We start from the raw sequence: 15,480 nt of genomic DNA, 5'->3' as shown, positions 1-15,480 counted from the left end.
ATTGTTGTCTTAGCAGAATAACTATGTCCTTACCATCCACATAGTATTTAATAGGTCACAATCCAGGACAATTTATTCATAAAAGGTCTATTTCTCTTGATAAGAACTGTGATGATTCAGGTGAACCTTCTTTCTAAGGCAGAATTTGATGCTTTGACATTCTCTTTAGTGGGTTTCCCTGGACTAGCTCTAGGGACTTACAAAACTACTATGAAACTGGCCTATGCTATCATAAAAAGTATTAGTCATGCCTCCATGGCCATTAATATGCTTAATGAAGAACAAAAACAACATTGTCAAGCCATACTTGACATTCATGCTGCAATTGATTGTCTGGTATTGTTACATCATAAAGGATATCAAAAGTTTGATAACATGTGTTCCTTCAATTTAAGTGATAAAATAAAAGTACTATTTTATTTTAAAAGAGTTATATTACCTTAAAGATACCGTTAATAAGGTCCAACAAGATAATAGATGTTTAGGCTTGTTGCATTGGCTAACTTCATGTTTACTCAATTTCATCTGGGTCAAAAATTATTCATAGATGGATGTTTACTGATGTTGGCACTTACTGTTGTCTATGCCTCCCTTATTTTTTGCCCCGACCAGCATGAAGGAGACAAGTAATATTATTTATTCAAAAGACCTTTAAAAAGTGCCGGGGTACGGCTGCAGCAGAATAACCAGGGGGTGACGAACAACTCTTTTAGATTGATACAGAAGAGAGGGAGCCGTTTATTGCAGGACAACAGAGCTATCTATACATTTTGCACAGCCCATCTCAACCAGCATAAACCAGATACATCAGTCAACCAACAAGGAATCTCCACACTCAATGGCTCACTTTTGTTACCTTCCAAACCACTCCCTCTGGCATTTTGCCAGGCACCAATCAGACTTGTTTACGAACTCTAACATTCCCCTGGCAAAACACCAAGCGCTATTTTGACCCGCTTACAGACCCCAACAAAAAAGGAGGAATGGCTGTAGGTATTCTGACCTTATAAATAGACAGGAAAGTGTGGAAGTGATGGTAAATGGCACCCTGAGTCCCACAACTGTAATGCCCAGCAGTTTGTCTGTGAAGCTATTAAGACAACTATACAGGTGCACTATCTAGTTTCTATGGTAATGTTCTTAGGGAGAAGGGGCTTTATATTTGTATTAACTGTACCTTATCTTGCATAGCTAGCACTTGGGTTAAAATAATACTGGGATAGAATGTAGTCATGGTAACAGAAGCTATGTAATTTGGGGGTATACTATGTGCAGCCCTGAAGAGGAATGTCCAGTTTTTTTTCTTTTTTTCCTTTTCACTGTGTGTGTGTCTCTCTCTTCTGTTTGCTTCTTTTCAGGTTTCCTCACAAGAAAAATTGTAACAGATCATGTTGGCCCTCAAAACAAAAAGTAAGTTTTGGCTGTTAATCTGAATAAACTGGAACATCACTAAAGAAGAAAACAGAGGACTACAAAGAATTTGAAAATGTGATAAATGTAGGGCAGTATGTGTTCAATGATTACAATAAAAAAATAAATAAACCTAAGCTTATGAAAATTTTTTCTGCTGAGCAACTACTCTATCAACAATTTTTAGTTTGGTCTTCTCCTTGACATTTGAACATCTCAACTGTGTCCCCTGCCTTGTGAAGGCTATAATAGTTTACATCACTAAATGATGCTAGGTACCTACTTATGTAAAGTGAAGGATGTATAACACACTAAGAAAGAGAGAGATTAAAGAGTAGGATAATACATATTAAAGAGTAAAATATCTGTACTGAAAATGCCCTGTTTTTTGAAACACAAATCTGAAACTCATTCTTGTAGAGAAGTTCCCAAAAGATACTCTGCAGCAGAAGTAAATTAAATAAAAATTATTAATTAAAAATTTTAAATGGAAATCAAACTTACCCAGGAAGGCCAAGTTTCTATAGTTCTCTAACATCACATCTCTATATAAATTTTTCTGAGCAGGCTGAAGGCATTCCCACTCCTCTTCAGTAAAAATCAATGGCTACATCCCTAAATGTTAACAGTTCCTAAAATAAGAATAAGTAAATCAATAACACATTGACCACATGAAAATTAGCACAGTCTGTAAAGTAATTGAAGTTGAAAGGAGAGTTAGTAGACTATCATGTAAGTGGTGTTTTTGAACACCATGATACTATTATCTACTTCTGCAGAAAAAGTGATTTAAGTTTAAAAAAGTATATATACTCCACATTTATGAAACACCATATAAAACTCAGGCATTACCCCCAAAATATATATTTTGTAACTTTTTATATCATGATCTAAATTATATATTGTTCAGATGAGAAAATTATGGTAATTAAGAAAGGCAATCCTCAAATTTTAATTATACAACCACTAATAAGAGATTTACTAAGGTGTAGAATCTTATTTGTTATTTTTCTGATGCAGCTGGCTGTTCTGAATATGTAGTGAGATTGCTAGTAATTCCAATACCAATGGTATAAGAGGAATTTTGAAATGTAACAAGGTAGACAGAAGACCTAATAGAAATATTTAATAGTGAATTTAAGTTCAAACATTTTATGGTATTTATGTATGTTATTAATATAAAAAATAAAAAACAACAATCATGTTTGGATTTTTCTTTTTATAATTTTAACAATTTTTAACATACAAAATAATATATACATATATAATATATATATATGTATATATATATATATTTTATATATAAACTTTGATCGATGTATATATTGTGTGGTGTTTATAATATAATATACATATAGCCCTTCAAACAAATATAATTTGTTTTTTATTTTATTGGTTCTTTTTGTTTTACCCTATAGTAAAAATTCTGTTCTTGTTGGTGGCTATTATTGTGGATAGAAATAATAAAGTGACAATCCTGTAAAATTTCAGTTAACTTCTCTTGTATAGAAACAGATTGAACATTAAAATTATATGAAATGGAAAGATAATTATTTTTTAGAATTCATATTAAAATAGTAAAAATTTAATTTTATAGCATAACTCAAAATATTTACTATGTGAAAAATTACCATTATGTGACTAAACTATTACCAGTGAAGTATATGTATTTTTGGAACAACATCCTCAAAACTATGTCAAGACTCCAAAAAATCTCAGTTCACAGAACCAGAGAGTTATGCTAGTCCTGAGTTCAGAAAGGTAAAGAACATGACCACTTCTTATTATGCTACAAGTGAAAGATACATTTTTTAAAACCAATATTTCTTCTGAGATTAAAAAAAAAAACTGGAGAGAAACTGCCCTGAGTGAGGGTAGGGAGATTTAACCAGAAGGCGTATGGTGTGTGTGTGTTTTCCCCAAATACAAAGATTTGTGTCTATTATTTAAATTGATTAATGGTATATTCCTTATTTTATGATATGGCCTTAGACTCAATGGCCTGTCTATAACACTTTCTTTTTCTTCCTAGGATGAAAACCCCTTAAGAAAATTGGCTTGAAATCAAGATGAATTGTGTTGCTATGCATGAGGTTATACACCTGTAATCCCAGGTAGGGGATTTGAAATTTTGCTTCTTTAAGAATACTACTAAAGCACAATAAATAGAAACAAGAGTCACTAAATGGGATGAATTCAAACTGAAAAGATTCTTCTCAGTAAAAGACACAATCAGTGAGGCAAAAAGTGATACCAGAGAATGGGAGCAAATTTTTACCACATGCACATCAGATAGAACCCAAATTTCCAGGATATAAAAAGAACTTTAAAAACTTAATAGCGAAAAGCAAATTTCCCAATCATTAAATGAAATGGGCTAAGGAACTGAAGAGACATACTTCTTAGAAGATAAACAATCAATCAATCAATAAATAAAAAATGTTCAAAATCTCTAGCATTTAAAGAATTTCAAATCAAAACTACTCTAAAATTTAATCTTACTCCAATCAGAATGGCAGTTATTAAAAATACAAGCAAAAATATATGTTGGTGAGGATGTGGGGAAAAAAGCCCACTACTACACTGTTAGTAGGACTCTAAATTGATGACACCAATCTGGAAAATAATAAAAAGCTTTCTTAGAAAACTTGGAGAGGAATCAAAATGTACCCACCTATCCTGCCAGGCCCTGGCGGGGTCCAGGGAGTCCTGAAGGAGGAGTGGCGTCGGCGAAATGATGAGACAGGAGTCGTTCCGTTTGAGCAATCTTCAGAGAGAGAGAGCTAAAGCTGCTTTCTCTGGGTCCCCTTTTTATTACAATTTTTCACATCATTATAGATTCACAATACGTCATTGATTATATAATTTAAAACTTTGCCAAGACATGACATTTCCTTAACCATGATTGAGAGCACACCGATCTACATTCTTTCAGGATATGACCCCCAGCCATACAATCATCAAAGTACAGAATCATCAATAAAACATGTCACCAATTTACTTCCTTCAGATTTTCCCAAGATTTACTATTTTTCCCAAGATATGTTATTTTTTATTAACTAATTCCAAACTACGTAACCAGACTCTAAGACTCCTAGCCAATCATTAACCTAAAGTACACTTGTACTTTATTTTTAATCTAAAATTCCCATCTAAAAAAGTCCCTTTAAATCTTATATTTAAAATGTCCTAAAGTTTATGAATCATCTTTAAAACATATCAGAAACCTATACAACTAAAGACTTAAGAATTTCTAAACTTAAGAATCTAAATAAAATAATATTTCTAACATTATTCTAAAACTGTGTCTTATAAAGCTATTTTAATTGATTCCTAAATTTATTCTCATAAAACTGGTTGAGCTGCTTTCTTGAAGAGTTTCTTTGTTTCTCAGTCAAGGTACACTAGTTCTCAAAGAATTTGTTTCTAAGTCAAGGTACACTAGTTCTCAAAGAGTTTGTTTTTCAGTCAATGTGCACTAGTTCTCAAAGAGTTTGTTTTTCAGAGGATGATTGTTGTCTGATATTAGGTTTGTCCACAATGTACTAAGATAGAAAAATAGCCTTTCACTTTGTCCTTGATATGCTGAGGGGTGGGTAGCAGAACAGCTTCCAAGGCATGAACTACCATTTCTGTTCTAGCCATCTAAAATCTAATTTGTTTGGCATTTAACATACTCATGCCTCCTGTGAGAAACATAAGCATGAAAATGCAAAGTCCCAATTACATAAAAAAGGGTCTCATGGTTTTGGTTACCCACCAACCAGCGTGGCTTTGCCAGCATTTATCCTCACTGTGACCCTGTCAAGACAGTGGGAGAGCGGCTTTGCCAACACTTTTTCTCACTGTGACCCTGTCAAGACAGTGAGTGGGGGATTGCCTTCACCACTATCCCACTCCTCAGTTTAGACCAACAAGAGCTAAAAACAGCATAATACAGTGGCATATACACATCAATGTTCATAGCAAAACAATTCACAATAGGTAAACTATAGAACCAATTTATATGCTCTTCAATAGGTGAATGGATAAAGAAAATATGGCCTATATACACACTGGAATATTACTGAGCATTAAAAGAGAATGAAATTATGGAATTGGGAAGTAAATGGATGGAATTGGAGAATATCATGTTAAGACAAGTAAGCCAATCCTCCTAAAACAAAGACCTAATGTTTTCTTTGCTAAGTGGATGCTGATCCACAATGAGGAAAGTGAGAGGTAGCATGGAAGAAATGAAGAAAATTTGAATAAAACAATGGGAGGGAGGTGATGGGAGATGGTATAGAGGTAGGTAAGATGGTGGAATGAGATGGAAATCTTTTGTACACAAAGTAGAGTTACATGAGTTTTGTAACTATACTTTCTGTACAACAAGAGAAATAAATTTTTGTGCTCCATTTCTGTACTATGAAGTGAAATGCATTCTGCTCTAATAGCAAGTTAGAACAAATTAATAAATTAATTGATTTTTAAAAATTCAGGAAAGAGACTTGCCTTCCCCTAGATCGATACACACACACACACACACACACACACACACACACACACACTATATATATATATATATATATATATAACATGCACACACTTAATGTATATAATTTATATTTTTTTCATTTTTTGGTGTTTTTAAATAAATGACAACAGAAACATTAGAATTCTTATTCCATGTATAGAGCACAATTTTTCATATCTCTGGTTGTATATAAAGAATGGTAATACCAATTTGTGTCTTCATACATGTACGTTTGATGATGATCTCTATCACATTCCACCATCCTTGCTAATCCCCTGCCCCCTTTCTTTTCCTACCACCCCTCTGCTATATGTAGAATTCATCTATATCTCTCATGCTCCCCTCCCTACCCCATTATGAGTCAGCCTCCTTATAGCAGAAAAAACATTTGGCATTTATTTTGGTCTTGGCTAACATAATTTAGCATTATCTTTTCCAATGCTATCCATTTACCTGCAAATGCCAGATACAATTATATACCTAGAAGACTCAAAAAGTTCCACCAGAAAACTTCTAAACTAGTAAATAAACTTAGCAAAGTATCAGGATATAAAATCAACACCCATAAATCAAAGGCATTTCTGTATATCAGTGAAAAATCTTCTGAGAAAGAAATTAAAAAACTACCCCATTTACAATAACTTCAAAAAAAATAAGATACTTGGGAATTAACTTAATGAAGGAGGTGAAAGATCTATACAAGGAAAACTACAGAACCCTAAAGAAAAAAAATCAAAAAAGACCTTAGAAGATGGAAATATCTACCTTGCTCATGAATAGGCAGAATTAATATTATCAAAATGACCATGCTACCAAAAGCACTATACAGATTTACTGCAATTCTGATCAAAATTCCAATGGCATTCCTCATAGAAATAGAAAAAACAACCATGAAATTTATCTGGAAAAATAAGAGACCAAGAATAGCTAAAGCAATACTTAGCAGGAAGAGTGAAGCAGGTGGCATCACTATACCGGACCTTAAACTATACTACAGAGCAATGGTAACAAAAACAGCATGGCATTGGCAACAAAATAGACTGGCAGATGAATGTTACAGAATAGAGGACACAGAGATGAAACCACAAAATTACAATTATCATATATTAGACAAAGGTGCCAAAAACATGCACTGGAGAAAAGATAGCCTCTTCAACAAGCCACTATCACTCACCATGCACAAAACTCAACTCAAAGTGTATCAAGAACCTAGGAATTAAACCAGAGACTCTGCATCTAATAGAATAAAACACAGGCTCTAATCTTCATCATGTGGGATTAGGCCCCAATTTCCTTAAAAAGACACCTATAGCACAAGAATTAAAACAAATAATAAATGGAATGGAATCAAACTAAAATGTTTATTCTCAACAAAGAAACAATCTGTGAGGTGAAGAGAGAGCCTACATTTTAGGAGAAATATTTTACCCCTCACACATCAGACACAGCACTAATACCTAGAGTACATAAAGAACACAAAAAGCTAAGCAAATAATAATAATAATAATAATAATAATAATAATAATAATAACCCAATCAACAAATGGGCCAAGAATCTGAACAGAGAATTCTTAAAAGAGAATATATAATCAATCAACATTTTTTTATATATCTGATTGGTTATTGTGCTCCCTTTCCAGGACCAAGCATAGTTCTGGTTCAGTTTCTAAGGAAGGGAGACATGAGCAAGAAGTGTTCTCAACTCTCCTTTATAAACTATCAAATACAATTTTCTATGTCATTTTCTAAAAATAGCTGGACATGGGATATATAGGTTTGGAGCAGAGAACATTTTTATTAGAAACAAAGTGTAAAAAAAGGACCAAAAAACCCATAATTATTTGCACCACATTGAACCACAAGAGAAATGAAACCTGGAATTCAGAAAAGAAAGATTCAAACTTTTATACTTGGGAATGTGGATGACATGGATGCCTAAAGTGAAAAGGTTATTACAAGCTTTTGAAAGAAAATTTATGTGAGTGGAAGATAATTGTTAACCTATTAGTATCTGCTCAGTATCTTCCAGAGGCTTTGTCAGTTGTGCACTACAGAACATACAGGTATTCATAGCCTCCATGAAGAGCATTATTCATCTGTGCCCTCTAAAATTATTCTCATAGTTAAGATGGAAAAACATGGGTATCTGGATATTAAATGGCAATTAAGCAGCCCACAGAAAACTACCCAGAGACAGAACTGTATGAAATTTCTTCAAAGACCATCAATGTATTATTAGCTCCTGACACAGGGATGTCAGTCTGGGGAAATATTATTTTCTCTCCATTTTGAAGAGAGTGCATTGAGAATATATTTCCGGGGCAACACAAATACTTTTTTTCTTTCATGTTAAGAAACTCTTCAGAAACAGAGCTCTCAGATTTCTTAGAAGGGTAAATGCCTGGAGATTACAAAATGAAAGAAAAAAAACACATCAGTGGCCCTGAGTCACTCAGTAAGGAAATAAATCTACAAGGTTATTAGAAACTGAAAAGCAAAAAAGTACCTATTTCTAAAAGTAAATATGTTTATTAGTTGCTATCTCCACAACATATCATTAAGTAAATATCAAATTATGTATGAATATTTCTAGGATTGGCCAAATTTCATTCCATATGATTTTATATTAAACCCTCAAATCCAGATAATAGAATTCATGATTCACTGCAAAAAAATATTTCAAAGAAAATTCTTTAAGGAGTGGATCTTTAGTAATATGTCATTTAACAATTTAATTGCCATATGATTTTGAGAAAATTTACTCATTTTCCTGCAGCCACAGTGTAGAGATATTTCTTATTTATTTTTCCTATAGTAATTTCCAAAGATAAGCCCTAGGATCCACTTTAAATAACCTACACTTACAATCCCACAGAAACCTATAATAAATGATGAGGGGGAAAAAAGGCAATTTTAAAAAATAATTGAAACTTTTTTCTTTTTCTTGAAATCAAAGAGTAGCTGCATTTTTGGATCCATTTTCTCATCTTTTAAGCCAAAAAAATATAAAGGCTAGAAGTTTGAACTGCAAATTTATACATGAGATATGTTTACTAACTATAAAAATTCAAAATCTTTAGAAATTAAAAAAAAATGCAAAATAAAAACCCATCATGGGAAAAATTAAGTAATATTGATGAACATTTAAAACAAATGAATAATTATTAACTCAAAAGGAGGTTAAATTAGTATCTATTTATGGAAACTGCAAAGGATGATGGAAAAGCTCCGTAAACTCAACAAGCCAAAACAACCATTTACCTGTCCGAGATTTTATTAGTAAGACTGTAGCGGCCAGTCGCAGAAGAGAAGGGAGTAGAGAGAGAGGGGTGAGAGGAAAGGGAGGAGAGGGAGGAGAGGGAGGAGAGAGAGAAGAATAAGAGAGAGTAAGAGAGGAAACACGAACATATGTTCCTTATGCAAGTGTTATTTCACACGTGTACATTTTTAGAAACAAAATATGTAGAACTTTTAGAAAATATAAATGAATTATACATCCCATGTATAGATTATAAAACTCATCATTATAAAGGTGATAATTTTCCCCCAAATTAACCCACAATATATCTCACAAAAATTGCTATGTACAAATATGACTATATCACAGTGAAGTCTATTTTATGTGTATTCTATAAAGCAATAATGTTTTTAAAAAAACTATAAATAAAGATACAATAGAAGAAAGTAAGAGAATAGTGAAAGGGAAACTACTGGATACTGAATGGGAGCAAATTATAGTCCATGTTTTATGGTTATGTCAAAATAAATCTGACTATTAAATACAACAATATAGCAATAAAAAAAAACAAGCTTTACTGTAAATGAAATAAGAAACCAAAGCATAAATTTTAAAAATTCATCTACAAAATTATATGCAACTTTAGCCAAAAACCTTTTCAATTATAAGAACAAAAAAAGAACTTATCATGACCTACTATTCATATATATTGTGAAATTATAATATTACAATAATCATCAAAGAATCACAATATAAATAAAATCCCTATATGAATACATATGTATGTAAAAACTGTATGCTTTATTGAAATAGCAAAGTCTAGATAAATTAAACCAAATAACAAAAATAATTTCAGCAACTTAGCTACAACCTTTCTCAAAATAAATTTAAACCTACTGTTAGGGCTGTTTACTGGTGAAGAGTTCTTTCTTCCCCAATGCTGAAGTACATAGCCAGAGAAGCACCCAGAGGCAAGTTTAGAGTGGAAAGTTGAAGCTTTATTAAAGGAGAGCAGAAAAGAGGAAGAAGTGGACCCAAGAGGTGGAATCCATGGAATGGTGAGATCTTCCCTTTTTTTTATAGCTAAGGTCTTCCTTCAACTTTCTGGCATTCCTGTCCCATTCCTGTCCTTTGTTCTTTATCTTGCAGTGATGGAATGTAGGTGGGAAGGACCAAAGTGTGCAGAACAGGTGGACTGTAGGAGTAAACTGGGCAGGAAGGGCTTTTGAATTAGCATCTCCCTGTTTGCTGGGAGCTGCTTCATTAACATTTCCTTGGGATGGGCTCAAGGCCTTGGGGACATTTTCAATACCCCTTTTCCAAGACTCCATTCTCAATATGGCGTTCAATCTTGATTTTACTGGATATTAGACCCAATTTACCTTAACTACACTAACTACCTATCTGTAAATCTGACTTCACTACCAAGGATATGGCTCAGTAGTATAGTATCCCTCACTTCACCTAACTTTAACAAAATAATAATAATAATAATAAAAGTAAAAATAAAAGAAAGACAAAATAAAAATTAACTAGCTCAAGAGAAAATTAGGTGCCCCCAAACAACAACTCCTCTCCTGCAGGAAAATGGCCTGTGGAAATTTGATTTTGATAATTATTCCACCTGTCAATCTCCAGCATCTAGTAAGACACTGGACTACAGGAATACACCTGCCACATAGTATTTTATGCAGATGCTGTGGATGACCTTTGAGCATAAGGACATAGTATTTTATGCAAATGCTGTGGATGACCTTTGAGCATAAGGAAAGTGAAAAACCAGCCTCTACCTCAGCAAAGCCTATCCAAGGAAGGAGTGTAAGGGTCTGGCGAAACGTTGGAGGGAGAGACCACCCAAGAGACTGACTCCATGCAATTGGCAAAAGGGGATTTATTGAGGATCCATTCCAGCGCGCTGGGACTGTGTGCTCACTCAAGAAGGGAGAGCAGCCCAGAGCCCCAAGCAACGGTCAAGCAGAGCTTAAGTACACTTTTTGGAGAGGGGGGGGCTTTGCATACATCAGAACAAATCATCATGAGGCGCGGGGAAATTGAACAACAACTCTGAGACGTGATTGGCAAATTCATTGGCGGGAACAGATCGGGCAGGGGTGATTGGTCATTCCTAAGCGGGGTACACATTCAAACTGATTGGTTCAGGCCCTGTGACAAACTGCACAGGGCCCTAGGCTAAATGGCTAGTAGGGTGTTGTCTTAACTATCTCAGGAATCTGGGTGTAACAGAGGAACTCAATAATACCTAATCTTTTACATTTTAATTCAAGCCTTCCAGCTTAGAAACTTTACCCTTTCAGAAGCATGACCTTTGTCCTTGGAAAGACCCACAGAGCACTCCTAAGCACATACCCACCCTGCTGAGTTGTTTATCTACAAATAACATCAGAGATCTGCTGCACCAGGTGTCCCTGACTCAGTCAGGCTAAGTGGGTACCCCTAGCAACCCCCTAGCAGCAACCAATCAGCATGAGACAGAGAAATACCTAGAAAGCCAAGTGACTCTTCCAGTAGTTTGTGGTCATTGATAACATGTTGGGAAACCATGTAGTTCAGCAGGAACACCGCTCTTGGCTTAAAGCAATCAGTTCAAATGAATGCCCTTCTTGTAGTAACCAATCACCCCTACCCAACTTGTTCCCGCCAGTGAATGTGCTAATCATGTTTTAGAGTTGTTTTATGATTTCCCCGTGGTGTGGGATGATTTGCTAAGAGATGATAAAACATGTGAAGTCCCTGCCTTCCACAAAAAAATGTATAAAAACTGCTGCAAACTATGGGCTCGGGGCCTCTCAGTGTCACCAGTTGCTGTGTGTGTGCAGAGGACCAAGCTAGCTTGCTGGTTGGTCCTCTGCACACACCTCCTTGCTGCTTACATGGATCTTGGTCTCTGGTGGTCTTTTGGGGGTCCCGAATTCAAGCATAACAAAGGCAGCAAAGAGTTTCTGCCACTGACATGTTCCCCACCTGGTTGGCCAGTAGGACTGAGGACATAGTGGCCCAGTGGAGGACTTAAACCTGCAGACTCCAGAGACTGCCCAGAGTTCCAATCTGCTAGCTCCTGTTTTCACCACAGCCAGTCTTGTGGTTCCAATAGTCTTTATACCCCAGCCTCCCTCCCAGGCCACTGCACACTCACCATTGCCTGGTTCGCAGAAGATGGGCCTGCTTGGGATCTTCAGGTCCTGCACAGCAGAGGGACCTTTGACTCTGAAGTGTGAGACTAAAGTCCAGTCAAATGGCAAAAACAGAGGACTCAGGAGATAAGAAGTAACAGTGAAAGCCCACCCTCCACCTCCCTGACAACACACAGGATTGGACAGTTCCCACAAAATGCTCTGGATTGGAAGGGGCTTCAGATCATGCACATTGAATCTGAGACCAGTCAGCCCTTTTTTAGAGTGACAGGGAATATTATCCAATCCAGGCATGAATAAGGTCTAGAATCTCAGGTCATTAAGCACTGCTTATTTATTTGTTTGTTTGTTTGTTTGTTTGTTTAAATCTGGGAAATGCACCCCAGAACCTCAGGCTGCTGTTATTTTAAGGGAAATTTTTTTTTCCATAAGTGGGATCTATCCCAACCAACAGAACATTTTAATTTAAACTTACATATAAGATCATTTCAGTTTATAGATTATATATGCTTGCATATTATTCAGGAATTAATATAAAATAATGACAATCACTATCAAATTTAATTTAATTTTTTTTTTGATCTTTGTTCTTTTTCGGTGACAGATTAAACTTTGAACTGGGAATAAACCCCCTAAAGTAAAAATGCACAATAACAACAACACATAAGTGGCTGGCATTGTGACTCAGTGGTAGAGCACTCACCTTGCATGTGCAAGACCCTGTGTTCAATCCTCAGCACCACATAAAAATAAATAAGTGAAATAAAGGTATTGTGTCCTTTAAAGGTATTTTTTACAGCTAAAAAAAATGCATAAAAATACAAAAGGTACAAGGTGGGAAACCAGCCTCTACCTCAGAGCAAAGCACGTCCAAGGAAGGGGGTGTGACCCTTGTCCTTGGAAAGACCCACAGAGCACTCCTAGGCACATACCCACCCTGCTGAGTTGTTTATCTACAAATAACAGGAGAGATCTGCTGTGCCAGGAGTCCCTGACTCAGTCAGGCTATGTGGGGACTCATAGCAATCCCCTAGCAGCCACCAATCAGCATGAGACAGGGAAAATATCTGGGATGCCAGATGACCCTCCCAGTAGTTTATGGTGGTTGATAACATATACTCCCCTCATGGCCTAAACCAATCAGTTCAAACAAATCCTCCTCTTGTACTAACTTGTTCCCACCAGTGAATGTGCTAATCATGTTTTAGAGTTCTTTTATGATTTTCATGTGGTATGTGATGATTTGCTAAGAGATGCTATGGTAATGCACATTGAATCTGAGACCAGTCAGCCCTTTTTTTGAGTGACAGGAAATATTATCCAATCCAGGCATGAATAAGGGCTAGAATCTCAGGTCGTTGAGCACTGCTTATTTATTTATTTATTTATTTATTTATTTATTTATTTATTTATTTTAATCTGGGAAGTGTAAAAATCAGTATGTGTCAATTTAAATATATGGTTGTTTCCTAGTTTTAATTTTATTAATCACAGACTCTTTTGTTTATTATTTGATTGCTTAATATTTTCCCTGAAAAGTACTGGGTAAAATGATTGATGAATATGTGAATGACTTAATTAAATAAATAAATAGCTTTATGGTGTTTATCTTCAAAGTATAATGTGGCATTTTGTACTTGAAAGGTTTAAGTAAGGTGAATTTGAGGTTTTCTTAAAGGTATATGTTTTGTCTATTTTTCAACAAATGGCATCAAATTCTACAAACAAATATATCCATTCTTAAACCCACTATTTGTGGGGAAACAGACAATTCAGTAGCCATCATTCTTAGTATCTTGAATCACATGAAATTTCCACTTTTATGGTTATAAAAGTCTGAATATTAGCAATTTTATTTTTTCAATTAAATATCTTGCAGTACAATGATAAATCCACATGTACACTTTAGAAAGCTTATAAAACTCTTTAAATTCTCTAGTGAATTTTAAGACAGTGTATTTGATTTATGTCAAATATCCTTTTGATAAGTATGATATAAATATCCATTTGCCTTTTTGATCAAATTTTGCATAGTAAGTATCTTGCATTTGAACAATGCTGAGACAGCAAAATACCAGTGTAATTGCATTGGCATCATAACAGTTCCTTGGCAGCAATTGTGCTCTCAAAAATGCAAATATAGTGCATAATTAAGGTAGAGAATACCATCATGATCAGCAGAACTCCTCCTCTGGAACCTATACAGTGTCCCTGTATTATAGCTCTGATAGCAATGATTACATCCTGCCCTTGGAGGAGAGCACATAATGGGCAATATGTGAGAATAATAAATGATGGAAACCGACAAGTGCAGCAGCTGTGTATCTTGGTTTCTTCAGATGTTTATTCATAAAATACATATTGCTTTTGTCAGTCTGCCTGGATACTATGAACACACGACACAGAAAAAGAGATTAGAAAAGAAAGTCAAATAAACAATTTGCTGTGTTTGAAATTGTGTTAAAGTAGAAGCCAGTTTGAGACTTAAGGACTATTTGCTAATCTATTATGCATAAAAAATTGCAAAATATTTTTAATATTCTAAAAGCCCTCTTTAATCCTTTAATAATGCAAAGCAAACCCTACCTCATTTTCATTTCTTGATAGTCTTATTATGAGAGAATTTTTTAATGTTTCTGTTTTCTCATCTACAAATTGAGGAAAATGTACTATTTAAAAATGTGAGTTTTATTAGATTTGAGTTAGATAATAAAGAACTATATTTATCTCACTGTTTGTCACAAACAACATACTCGATAAACCCTACTTATGCCTATTATTTGTCAACCAGGATCTTCTATATTATAAATATGTACAATTAAGTGACATCAGTTAATTTAACATACATAGGAATATATGGAATGGAATGCCTATAAAGGCAGGGACTTTGCTGATAATCTCACCATTAAATTTCCAATACCTGAGAGTCTCTAACTCACAAATACTTATTTGATATTTATTAATAGATTAAGTTATATGAGTGAAATAATAATTTCTCATTTCCATATGTTCATAATGTGTTAATTTATGGAAATGTTACCATATGCAATTTCAAAGAAACCCTTAGGAAGAGAGATTTAAAGTTTCTACTTATACCTAATTCTCATCTCTTGCACAGATAACTCATAGGTTCACAGAGCTCTGTGAAGTGACTTAAGGTA

The 15,480-nt window shown here is 34.6% G+C and overlaps 1 long non-coding RNA gene across 1 annotated transcript in view; it reads right to left on the bottom strand.

The window, feature by feature from the left end:
• The window catches only part of LOC144365501 (uncharacterized), a 44,148-nt gene extending 39,721 nt beyond the window's left edge, over nucleotides 1-4,427 (bottom strand). Inside the window, exons 1-2 of the long non-coding RNA XR_013424005.1 lie at nucleotides 4,085-4,427; nucleotides 1,915-2,042 (exon numbers count right to left, since the gene is read on the bottom strand). This is a non-coding gene — a long non-coding RNA (uncharacterized LOC144365501). The remainder of the gene's footprint in view (nucleotides 1-1,914; nucleotides 2,043-4,084) is intronic.
• Between the last annotated feature and the right edge of the window lie 11,053 nt (nucleotides 4,428-15,480).

Source organism: Ictidomys tridecemlineatus, chromosome 7 (genome assembly GCF_052094955.1).
Source record: "Ictidomys tridecemlineatus isolate mIctTri1 chromosome 7, mIctTri1.hap1, whole genome shotgun sequence".
In the NCBI taxonomy this organism is placed as follows: domain Eukaryota; kingdom Metazoa; phylum Chordata; class Mammalia; order Rodentia; family Sciuridae; genus Ictidomys; species Ictidomys tridecemlineatus.
This window is presented reverse-complemented; position numbering and strand designations above follow the sequence as displayed.